At 36.9% G+C, this 10,511-nt stretch overlaps 1 long non-coding RNA gene across 2 annotated transcripts; it reads left to right on the top strand.

The window, feature by feature from the left end:
- Positions 1–481: 481 nt before the first annotated feature.
- Positions 482–6,003, top strand: LOC124883615. Of its 2 annotated transcripts, XR_007042249.1 has the most exons (3): positions 482–1,888; positions 3,513–3,715; positions 5,948–6,003. It is a non-coding gene; the product is annotated as an uncharacterized LOC124883615 (long non-coding RNA). The 2 variants fall into 2 exon arrangements; XR_007042248.1 differs by having other exon boundaries at positions 3,513–6,003.
- Positions 6,004–10,511: the final 4,508 nt, after the last annotated feature.

Raw genomic sequence — 10,511 nt, 5'->3', positions numbered from 1 at the left:
CCCTTGAAGTGTGTTTGAACCAACGCTCCAAGAGACTTTACTGTAGGTCCTTACAAGTTACAGATGTGTACCAAATTTCACGAAGTTAGACCCACTACTCATCTGTCTTCTGACACAGTTTCAAGTAGATTGGATGAAGAGGGTCAGAGAGCGACCTTGCCAAGTGAAAAAAGTGACTTCCTGTTCTCAAGGGGCGTGGCTTTGATGATGTCAGCATATGACCCCATAGGATCGTTGGGAACCCAAAGGTCCTCCTTCATGCCAAGTTTGGTGAGATTTGGGGTTTATTTGGGAACGTTATTGCAATTTTTCACTCAAAGTAATTAAAATGTATCAATATTTTACTTTACTGTAGGCTGTCTGCATAAGGCAGAAAGTAGAATCACTTGACAATGTAAAATGAATATATATATTTCAATTGTTAAAGAACTGCCATGTATGAAAGGATTATAAACCATTTTCTGATGTATAACTTCTCATCTTCATTTTCCATCTTTTCTTTTGAACAAATAACTTATTGTGCTTTGTATTGTGGTCAAGTTTTGATTTTATTTTAAATATAATTTGACAATTTGGTTGTTTTGGCGGTTTTTATTTAAAACTCTGTAGAAGGTAAGTGATTTATTCTTCTTCCTGTCATAATGCAAGTGACGTTTTTTATGTTTATGCACCACCTGTGTAAAATCTCCCAGTCCATTAAATCGAACGCACCGATCTCCTTGGTAACTGCTCTGTTGTGGAGGTAAGCGCGCATGCGCTCTCCTGTGGTGTATGTGAAATCTCTTTTCTTAAGCGGAGTTTTTGCGATGTACTGTGTTGTTGTAATTCAGCAGAAACTCATGAAACACAAATAGTTATTCTCCCTTTGCTTTTAACTGGGCTATTTAGCAGCGAGCAGACAGTCATTAAACGTAGTGGTGCTTGTTTTAAAAGCTGGCCGTTCACAAAAACCTCGAGCTCCGAGGGGAGAGAAGCAAAGCAAGAGCATTGAGGCTCCAGCATAGCAGAACAGTTCAGAAACTATCTGTAATGAGTGGAAATAAGCTAATTTATAAACATATTAAGTCGTGTTTTAGACTGGCTATTGTTAGCGGATCTGATATTCTTTGTGTGCTGCTGAATTTTTGCAGGTATAACTATTCTGGATTACGGCTTCATAACAGACAGCCGTTCTTCCCTCTTCCTGGTACTGCATACCGGCGCTGAATATTTTAGTGGTACGCAGTACCGGACTGTAGCGGTTCACTTTCACCCCTGACTGCAGGTGTAGCAATATATTGTGTTCTACATCTCACATTTAAAGTATGTGCCGCAGAGTTTTGCAGCAACTTAAATAGTACTAAGTTTAATAATCTGATATATCTAAATATGACATGTTTGAGATACGTTTTAAGATCAATGTATAAGCATATTAATTGATAATTGTTTTCTATTATAATATTATATATGATATTTAATTTGGTGTTTATTACGTCATAATACAAAACACAATCTCATTGGGTATGGATTGTAACCAATTCATACCATCTATTTGTGCTTCTTCAATATCATTTGTTGATTTAATGCGACTTTCAAAAAAAGTCACGCCCATAATTTGCGCGGCCGTTTATAAACTGATGCATTCAAGTCGAGGTCATTTCAGCGGATATAACTTGGAGTGTTGTAAATGGGTATTCTGTTCAGCTGAATGTTTTTAATTGTTCATTTATTTTGCTCATTACCACTATATTTTAGGTGATATTGGTTATTAATGTCGAATTTATTTGTGTGTCTTTCATTGTTACAACAATATATTTTGTTTAGATAATGGCGAATTTTTCACCCTCCAAATTCCCAGTTAGCCGACGGGGAGGCCTATTCGGCGAGGCAGGCGGCTCAGCTGGCTTGTGTAAGTATATCTTATATTGTTTTACTAGTTATACCATGTATATTATAAGACCTTATGTTATACATGTTCATCTACATTAACCGTCCGGTGGATTCTGTAAAGAAATTAGCATTTTTCTTCTTCTCTTAAAGTAGATCAGATGCCGCCACTTTTTTTTCTTAAATCCTTCTTCAGATTAGGGTTTAATAGTCATGTACGCTACATAAAACTGGTTTCGATTTTTTGCGTTTTAATGTCCGGTATTATAACACAAGCTCGAGAAAGTCACCTTTTCAAGAAAGTATGATTTTTCTTTCGCCATAGCACTTTCTCCATTCACGTAATTTGCGCACTCTCAAATATCCTATATATTAGCAAATAAATAGGCCCCGCTGCTAGCTTGCGTCCAGCTTCTTTAGCTCTTATTATTCTGTGTTTCTTTTGAATTGGTCATTTATTGTTGTACAGAAGATGAAAATTTGCGCTTTGGGGGCTAGTTCATGAGTAAGCTGAAGTACCATTAATTTTTTCTAGTAGATAGATATTGCATGTTTGGTTTTCAAAACAGTTTTTTTATTTTACGTTTGTAATTATTGTTGTTTAGGACATGTTCTGGAGAATATAAAAAAAAAATCATCTATTCGTTTTCAATAACAAAGAGGCTGTATGTATCTTTGTCTGGCACAGAGTGAAGGCTTGTCTGTTTCAGTTTGATATAGAATTAGTCCATATCATTTTTATTAGACAACTTTGTGTCACCAAAAAGAAATTAGACTTTGTACAACCAACGACAAAATTGAAAACACTTTAGAGGGATAGAAATGATTGTAAACTGGTAATAACGTTATAGTTGTTTTTCTGTTTTTTTAAATAAAAAACTGAAAAGTGCGGTGTGCAAATGTATTCAAGCTCCCTCAGTCGATACCTTGTGGAACCACTTTTTGCTGCAATTACAGCAGCAAGTCTTTTAAGCTATGTCTTTACCTGCTAAGCACATCTAGTGTCTGAAAGTTTTGTTCATTGTTCTTTGCCAAATAGGTGAAGCTCAGTCAGATTAGATGCAGAACATTTGTGAACAGCAGTTTTCAGATATTGCCACTGATAGTGGATTGGGTTTAGGTATGGACTTTTACTGGGGCATTCTAATAAATGAATATCTTTTGTTTTACACCATTCCATTGTATCCCCGGCTTTATGTTCAGGGTTGTTTTCCTGCTTGAAGGTGAACATCCACCCCAGTCTCAATTATTTTGGAGACTTGCTGTAACGACAATATTTTACTCTATCAACATAGATGTTGTCAGTAAACAAGATTATGGATTATGGAATTTAGAAATAAATCTGTGTGTCAGCATAATATTGAAAAACTATTGTAGTTATTTGGCATAAGAAACATTTTTTGTCAAATATAAGGAGGTTGTGAAGTATATATTTCATATGTGATTAGCAAATAAGTTGCTATTTTCTTTTCCATGTTATAACATAATATAGTCAATCAAAAGATTTTTTGTAATATGAAATAACATTTGTTGGTAATGGATTTATATGTGCACTTTATAAACTGTTTTGTTTTTTTGTGAAATATTAAGTGAAGGTTTTTGATTCAATATTTTTATTATGTCTTGTGTTTGTTTTTAATTTACAGTACATGTGCGGTGACATTAATGTGTCGCGTCTCAGAAAGTTTTGGCAAGCTCTGTGAATTGCTTGCCAAAAGTTAGCGTCTGAGGCGGGTTGCAGAACAATGGTCCGGTGTATTGGGGAAGCAGATGAAACTGATGGAGAAGTTGGCCAAAATGAAGGCGCAGGTGGATGTTTTGGAAGGCTCCTCGGCATTTTATGATGATGGTATGTGTTTCGGTAGTGTTGATATTTGCTGTTTTTTAGCAGGGTACCCGCAGGGTCTTAAAAGTATTTAAAAAGTCTTGAATTTTTTACTAAATAATTAAGGCCTTAAAAGTATTAAATTTTGAAGACAAATTATAAAATGTGATTTACAGGTCTTAATTTATTTTGTCCTTTAGTGAGACAATAAATGTTAAAATGTCCTAAAATACTGAAGCAAAATGTGTTGTTGGTGTGTGCAAGCAATGTAAGAATTAACGCGCCCAATGACGAATATCCGTTTTACGAAGAGCACGTCAGCCGAATTTCTCCCGCGGGCTCAGTGAGTGGTGGGAAAAAACAACCAGCAACGTGGGTACTGCAAGTAATCATCGGTAGTACAGCCGGTGAACCTGCGAGCTCATTCGCCAACTCTTCGGGCAGAGCAGAGGTGATTTGGATCCTGAAAACAATTTCGGACCACCACTCATTTACTTCGAACGATGAAATTAGCGTAAAGTGGATTGCTGTACTTTTTGAACCTAATCTGCATTTTATCTCTTGTATAACCAAAAGGTTGCTTGTAAGGCAATAGTGAGTGGTGTTGACTCTTAATGTGAGAAACATGCATTTTTATTTTTATTTTGTTATTGCACAGCTCACAAAGTTAATGTCTAATATAGAAAGTCTATTATAGAAAGTCTAAATAAAATAAGTTCAAGTACCTGGCGATTATTTTCTCAGGCTTAAAATCCATAGATTTTTTTATTATATCATTCATAATTTTATTGCTATAGCTGTGAAATTTGCATTAAATTTCCTTCTAGGTGGTCTTAAAAAGGTCTTAAATTTCACTTGAAGAACCCTGGGGTACCCTGTTTAGACAGGCATATAAACAAGTTACATTCAAGTAATTATTGTCAAAATCAAAGTACTTTGCAGGTCATGCAAACCACAAATTGTAGTAAAAGTATGGCTAACTTCATGGTAGTTTCATTTCAATACTATCATGGTAAACTATATTCATCTTGTCATTGATACTATTGATATTTAGATCAGTACATCTACATTTAATTGTACTACTTTTGGGTATTATTGTTTGTGTAATTGTACTTGTCTTCTTTATTTGTTGTTTAAAGTACGATATTAATGTTATATTAGTTTAGTAATTATTGATGATTTTCCACACATTTATTGTTTTCTTTGTTGCATCAATAATGTCAGGGTCATAACAATGGCAGTTTTTTGTTGATTTCAGTAATAACTCATATGTGCTTTATATTTTATTTTACAGTAGAAATGCATTTTATGATAATATAGAGTGGAGAGAACAAGTATTTCATAGTAGTGATTTTGGAAGTTTTTCCTTTTTATCTAAGGTTGTTTTGAACTGTGACTGCTAAATTTAAAACACAAATTCTGAGAAATCACATTGTGTAATTTTAAAGTCATTAATTAGCACTTTATTGCATGACATAAGGTATTGATACATGAGAAAAACCAAAGTTAATATTTGTTACATAAACCTTTCTTTACAATTACAGATATCAGATGTTTACTGTAGTTCTTGAAAAGATTTGTACACACACTGGAGCAGGGATTTTAAACCACTCTTGCATACACATCTCCACATCTTTCAGGTTTCAGGGCTGTCGCGGGGCAATATGGACTTTGAGATTCCTCCATATATTTTTGATTGGGTTCAGGTCTGGATAGTGGTTAAGCCACCCTGGCTATTTTCTGTAGTGTAGTCCATCCCTGTATTGTGCAGATCCATTATTTTCTCCCCAATATCCATACACAACTGTTTGGTTTTGGCCATTGTGGAGAGGTTGGCGTTTTATTGAGTGTGTGGACTTTTTACATACCGATAAGGAGTTCAAACAAGTGTATTTAGTATAAGTAATGAGAGGGGAACAGGATGACATGTTAAAAAAGAATTAGCAGGCCTATGAAAGTCAGTGGTTGTTAAGTGAGGAAATACTTATGTCATGCAATAAAATGAAAATTAATTTCTTCTAAATTATGCAATTTATTTTTTTTAGATTTGTTTTTAGAGCCTGTCACTCACGGTTAAGGAACATTTTTGATAAAAGTTAAGCAGTTCTACATGCTTTCCGAGTGGGAAAACTAGCCAAATCGGCAGGGTATGAAATACTTGTCACTATTTTCTAAATTTTATGTTTTTTTACATAAATAATAACTTCATATTTTTTCTCTCTTCACCCCCCCCCCCCTTTCTAAAAAAACTTACAGATAAAATGGATGCGTCTAATTTTGTCATTTAAAATAAAATTGTTTGTTTAATTTGATAATTTGGTCTTTTATCTTTATTTATATGTTAACATTTTACTTTTCTATTTAATAGGTAAACATGTAAATCTGTTTTTTAGGATATTGGTTGTATAATACTGTGAAATATAAATAGTAAGCATTTTTCTTGATATATTGTTTGTCAAAAGAAAGACAGAGCAATTTGAGATCTGTACAAATTTAGTTAATTACATTTTATAATTCAAATTGGTTAACAGATTTTCTAAGAAAACTGCAGATTTTATGGAGTCAGTGACTTGAAGATTTCACTTCTTAGTTGGTATTTAGATACAATTGACATTTGCACTTTTAGTAGAACCAGGTTCAGTGTCAACATGTATATATTGACTGGCTAGGATTTTGAGAGGACAGAAAATACACTCAATATAAGAGAGAAGCACCAATTCAGGAGGATTTTCTATCTTGAAGCGAGGTAAACATTTAATATTAGTAGTAGGTGCTTTTAGTTTCTTCTTCTATGAGGGGAAAATTCAATTGAATTCAAGTCAAAAATACTTTATTAATCCTAAAGGGAAATTCAATGTTGTAGGTCATATTATGAAGGTTTCTTCAAAGAGCCATTGTAGATGCTTATGGCTGTGGGCAGGAAGGATCTCCTGTAGCACTCTGTCTTACAGCACATCTGAAGAAGCCTCTGACTGTAGACACTCTGTTGCTGTAGGACAGTCTCATGAAGAGGATGCTCAGGGTTCTCAAAAATGTTCTTCATTTTATGAAGAATCGTTCTTTACCCAATGATCTCCAGAGGAGTCCCCAGAACAGAGCCAGGCTTCTTTAAAAAAACGTAGTATCTAACCTTTGAGATAATTTTCAAGTAATTGGGACATAAAAGAGTGCATAGTTGGACTAAATCTCAAACAACAGCTATGTTTAGGAGAGAGACATGGTTAAACAATTAAACGTGGGATCAAATGTATTATCTAAAGAAGAAAACAATAAGGGCTTTCACATCAGTAGCTAAGACAATTTGTCCCTGCAGTACAGTTTCACAGGTAAACCAAATGCTATGGCACATGTAGCTTCTATAAGGAGCAGATAGAGAGAAAGAACCTAAAAGTAACCTATTAAATTTGCAAAAAAGGTCTATTAGGGTAGTAGGAGAATGTAGCAGAGTAAGTTTGTGGTAATTTTGTCCTTTAGAAATCTAAGCCTTTATCAGCATATGTACAGAGATAGCTTACAATAACTTGAGTGACTGTAAGCTTTATCAAAAACAAAAGTTTTAAGTCTAGTCTTTATTGTAGATAGGATGTCTGCATTGCAGACTAAAATTGTGAGCTGGTTCCACATGATGGGAGCCTTTGATTTCTCCAGTGCACAATTCAACTACATTTGCTTTCTCAGAAACTCCAGAAGACTCAGGTGGATGCTTCAACTATCTTTTGGATCGATGACTACCTGACTATTAGATCCCAGTTTGTAAGTGTGAAAGATTGTGTGTCTCACCAGGTAGTCAGCAGCACAAGAGACTGTACCCTCACCATTCCTTTCAGTCTGTACACCTCAGGCTTCCAGTACAAGATAGACTCTTAGTGGATATGTAATATATGTACTTGATGGAAAAGATTGGGTAAAATATAGTTCTAAAAGCTGTAATTTAACTAACGAGGGAATATATTTAGTAAAGACTACTAATCATTTTGAACCAGTTACATGTATGAAGTTTTGTGATAAAGATGCTTGCTTTGGATTTTGTGAAGTTGATGTTTTGTCTGGGACACTAAGTAGAAGATTTCCAAAGGTACCAGCGAATCGTAAGCCTAATGAAGGTAGTATGAAGACAAACTAAATTTTTTCTAAGTATTTAAAAAAGAAAAAGCAATTTGAAATAAAATATTACATATAAAACCCAAATGATATTTAAGGAAAAAAGGAAATCCAAAAATCAAAGTTATTATAAGCTTAATTTACTCCACAAGGAACAGAAAAATAAATTAAATAAACATTAATACAAACAGATCAGGTCTTATAGAGAAAAAGTCAAACAAATGAGTGTTGCAAAATATAAACAAGTTCCATCTCATAGAAGAAAAACTCAGACATTAATAAGAAGAAATACCTTAGCAGAGACGCCCAGACGTCCCTCTCTCCAGACACCTCCTCCAGCTCCTCCAGGGGGAGCCCAAGGCGTTCCCAGGCCAGCCGAGAAACATAGTCCCTCCAGCGTGTCCTGGGCCGTCCCCTGGGCCTCCTCCCGGTGGGACGTGCCTGGAACACCTCCCGAGGAAGGCGTCCAGGAGGCATCCGGTATAGATGCCCGAGCCACCTCAACTGGCTCCTCTCAATGTGGAGGAGCAGCGGCTCTACTCCGAGCTCCTCCCGGATGGCCGAGCTCCTCACCCTATCTCTAAGGGAGTGCCCGGCCACCCTACGGAGGAAGCTCATTTCAGCCGCTTGTATCCGTGATCTCGTTCTTTCGGTCATGACCCAAAGTTCATGGCCATAGGTGAGGGTAGGAACGTAGACCGACCAGTAAATTGAGAGCTTTGCTTTTCGGCTCAGCTCTCTCTTCACCACAATGGACCGGCACAGCGCCCCCATTACTGTGGCAGCTGCACCGATCCGTCTGTCGATCTCCCGCTCCATTCTTCCCTCACTCGTGAACAAGACCCCGAGATACTTAAACTCCTCCACTTGAGACAGGAACTCCCCTTCAACCTGAAGAGGACAAGCCACCCTTTTCCGGTCGAGTACCATGGCCTCGGACTTGGAGGAGCTGATCCTCATCCCAGCCGCTTCACACTCGGCTGCGAACCGCCACAGCGCATGCTGTAGGTCTTGGCTAGAGGGGGCCAGCAGGACCACGTCATCCGCAAAAAGAAGAGACGAAATCCACTGGTCCCCAAACCAGACCCCCTCCGGCCCTTGACTGCGTCTAGAAATCCTGTCCATAAAAGTTATGAACAGGACCGGCGACAAAGGGCAGCCCTGCCGGAGTCCAACATGCACTGGGAACAGGTCCGACTTGGAATCTGATAGCTTGGAGGCTGCAAACAATGTGGTTGGTGATGAACTGCTGGAAGATGTGTGGTGTGAGTTGTGTCCTGAAGTTGAGGTGGAACGCTTAGAGTGTGTTGAAGATTTGAAGGAAAGGCGTGCTTTGTTAAATGTGGAACAAGAACATATTCCTGATTTGAGTTCAATTTCTAAAGATGTTGGAATATTACAGAAAAAAAATACTATGAGTAGGACTGAAGGTCTAGCATTAATTAGGTCTTGTCAATCTTTTATCAAATCAGGCAGTGGTGTCTGGACCAAGGTAAATGGAAAAAATCTTGAACCATTACATCTTTTTATAACGGGTGGTGCTGGTACAGGTAAAAGTCATTTAATCAGGGCCATGGAATATGAATCCAAAAGAATATTATCATCAGTGAGTAAAAGTCCTGATAACATTTGTATTCTATTGACTGCTCTTTGTAAGAATTGGAGCACAGGATTATGTAAATGATAAAAAAACAGGCAAATTGAAGTTGTTAGAGGGGAGTCATGCCAGAGCATCAAATACTAGCTTGCCAGAAGTATTGTTGTTAGGTAAGGGTGCACGTGTTGTGTTGATAAAAAATGTTGATGTTAGTGATGGTTTGGTTAATGGTGTTTGTGGTCTTGTTAGTGAGATTATATTTGCAGAAAATAAAGCGTTTCCTAAAAAGATTTATGTTAGATTTGATGATGATCGTGTGGGTATTGAGAGGAGGAGAAACTCTCAGTGTTTGTCGTTAAATTTAGCTGGTTCCACAGCTATTGAACCAGAGGAGGAACGAGCAACTGTTAAAGGTGGGTTGCGATGAGAGTTTCCTCTTAGATTAGCATGGTCATGCACAGTACACCAAGTGCAAGGTGTAACTGTTGACAAAGCCGTTATTTGTCCGGATAAAATCTTTGCTGCTGGTCAAGCTTATGTGGCATTAAGCCGTGTTAGGAGTATTTCAGGTTTGACAATTCAGCAGTTTGAAGAGAAAAATATATATTGTAAGGATGACATAACAGTTGCTGTTCAGAATATGACATCCTTTTTGAGTGGACCTACACAGTTGGAGAGATTTCATACATTTGCTTTTACTGTGTTTTTGGTGAATGTCCAAAGTTTGAATCGACATGTGAAAGATTTGGCTATTTGTACACAGCAATTAAACCCCAAGTGTATTGCTGTAACAGAAACATGGGTGTCTGTTGCCTCTTCAGATACGTTAAAGATAGATGGTTACATTTTCCACAACTGTCCACGAAGTTTAGCGTATACTGGTAGTGAGGCAGCATTGATTGCATTGAAAGACCAACAACATGGTGCTGTTGGCATATATATTGCAGAGGGTTTGGTGTATGAATTTTTAAAGCCACCAAATGTTGATTTGGAGTGCTTGGTGTGTAGATTCCTTACTTTCAACATAGTAGTGGTGCTTATTTATCGACCACCGCTATATCCTCTGTCATTATTTAAAACAAATTTAGGAAAGTTGCTTGATTGGCTTGAGCAACTAAGTGA

Source organism: Girardinichthys multiradiatus, chromosome 18, assembly GCF_021462225.1.
Source record: "Girardinichthys multiradiatus isolate DD_20200921_A chromosome 18, DD_fGirMul_XY1, whole genome shotgun sequence".
NCBI lineage: Eukaryota > Metazoa > Chordata > Actinopteri > Cyprinodontiformes > Goodeidae > Girardinichthys > Girardinichthys multiradiatus.
The sequence above is the reverse complement of the archived record's forward strand: the minus strand, read 5'-3'. Positions and strand labels throughout refer to the sequence as shown.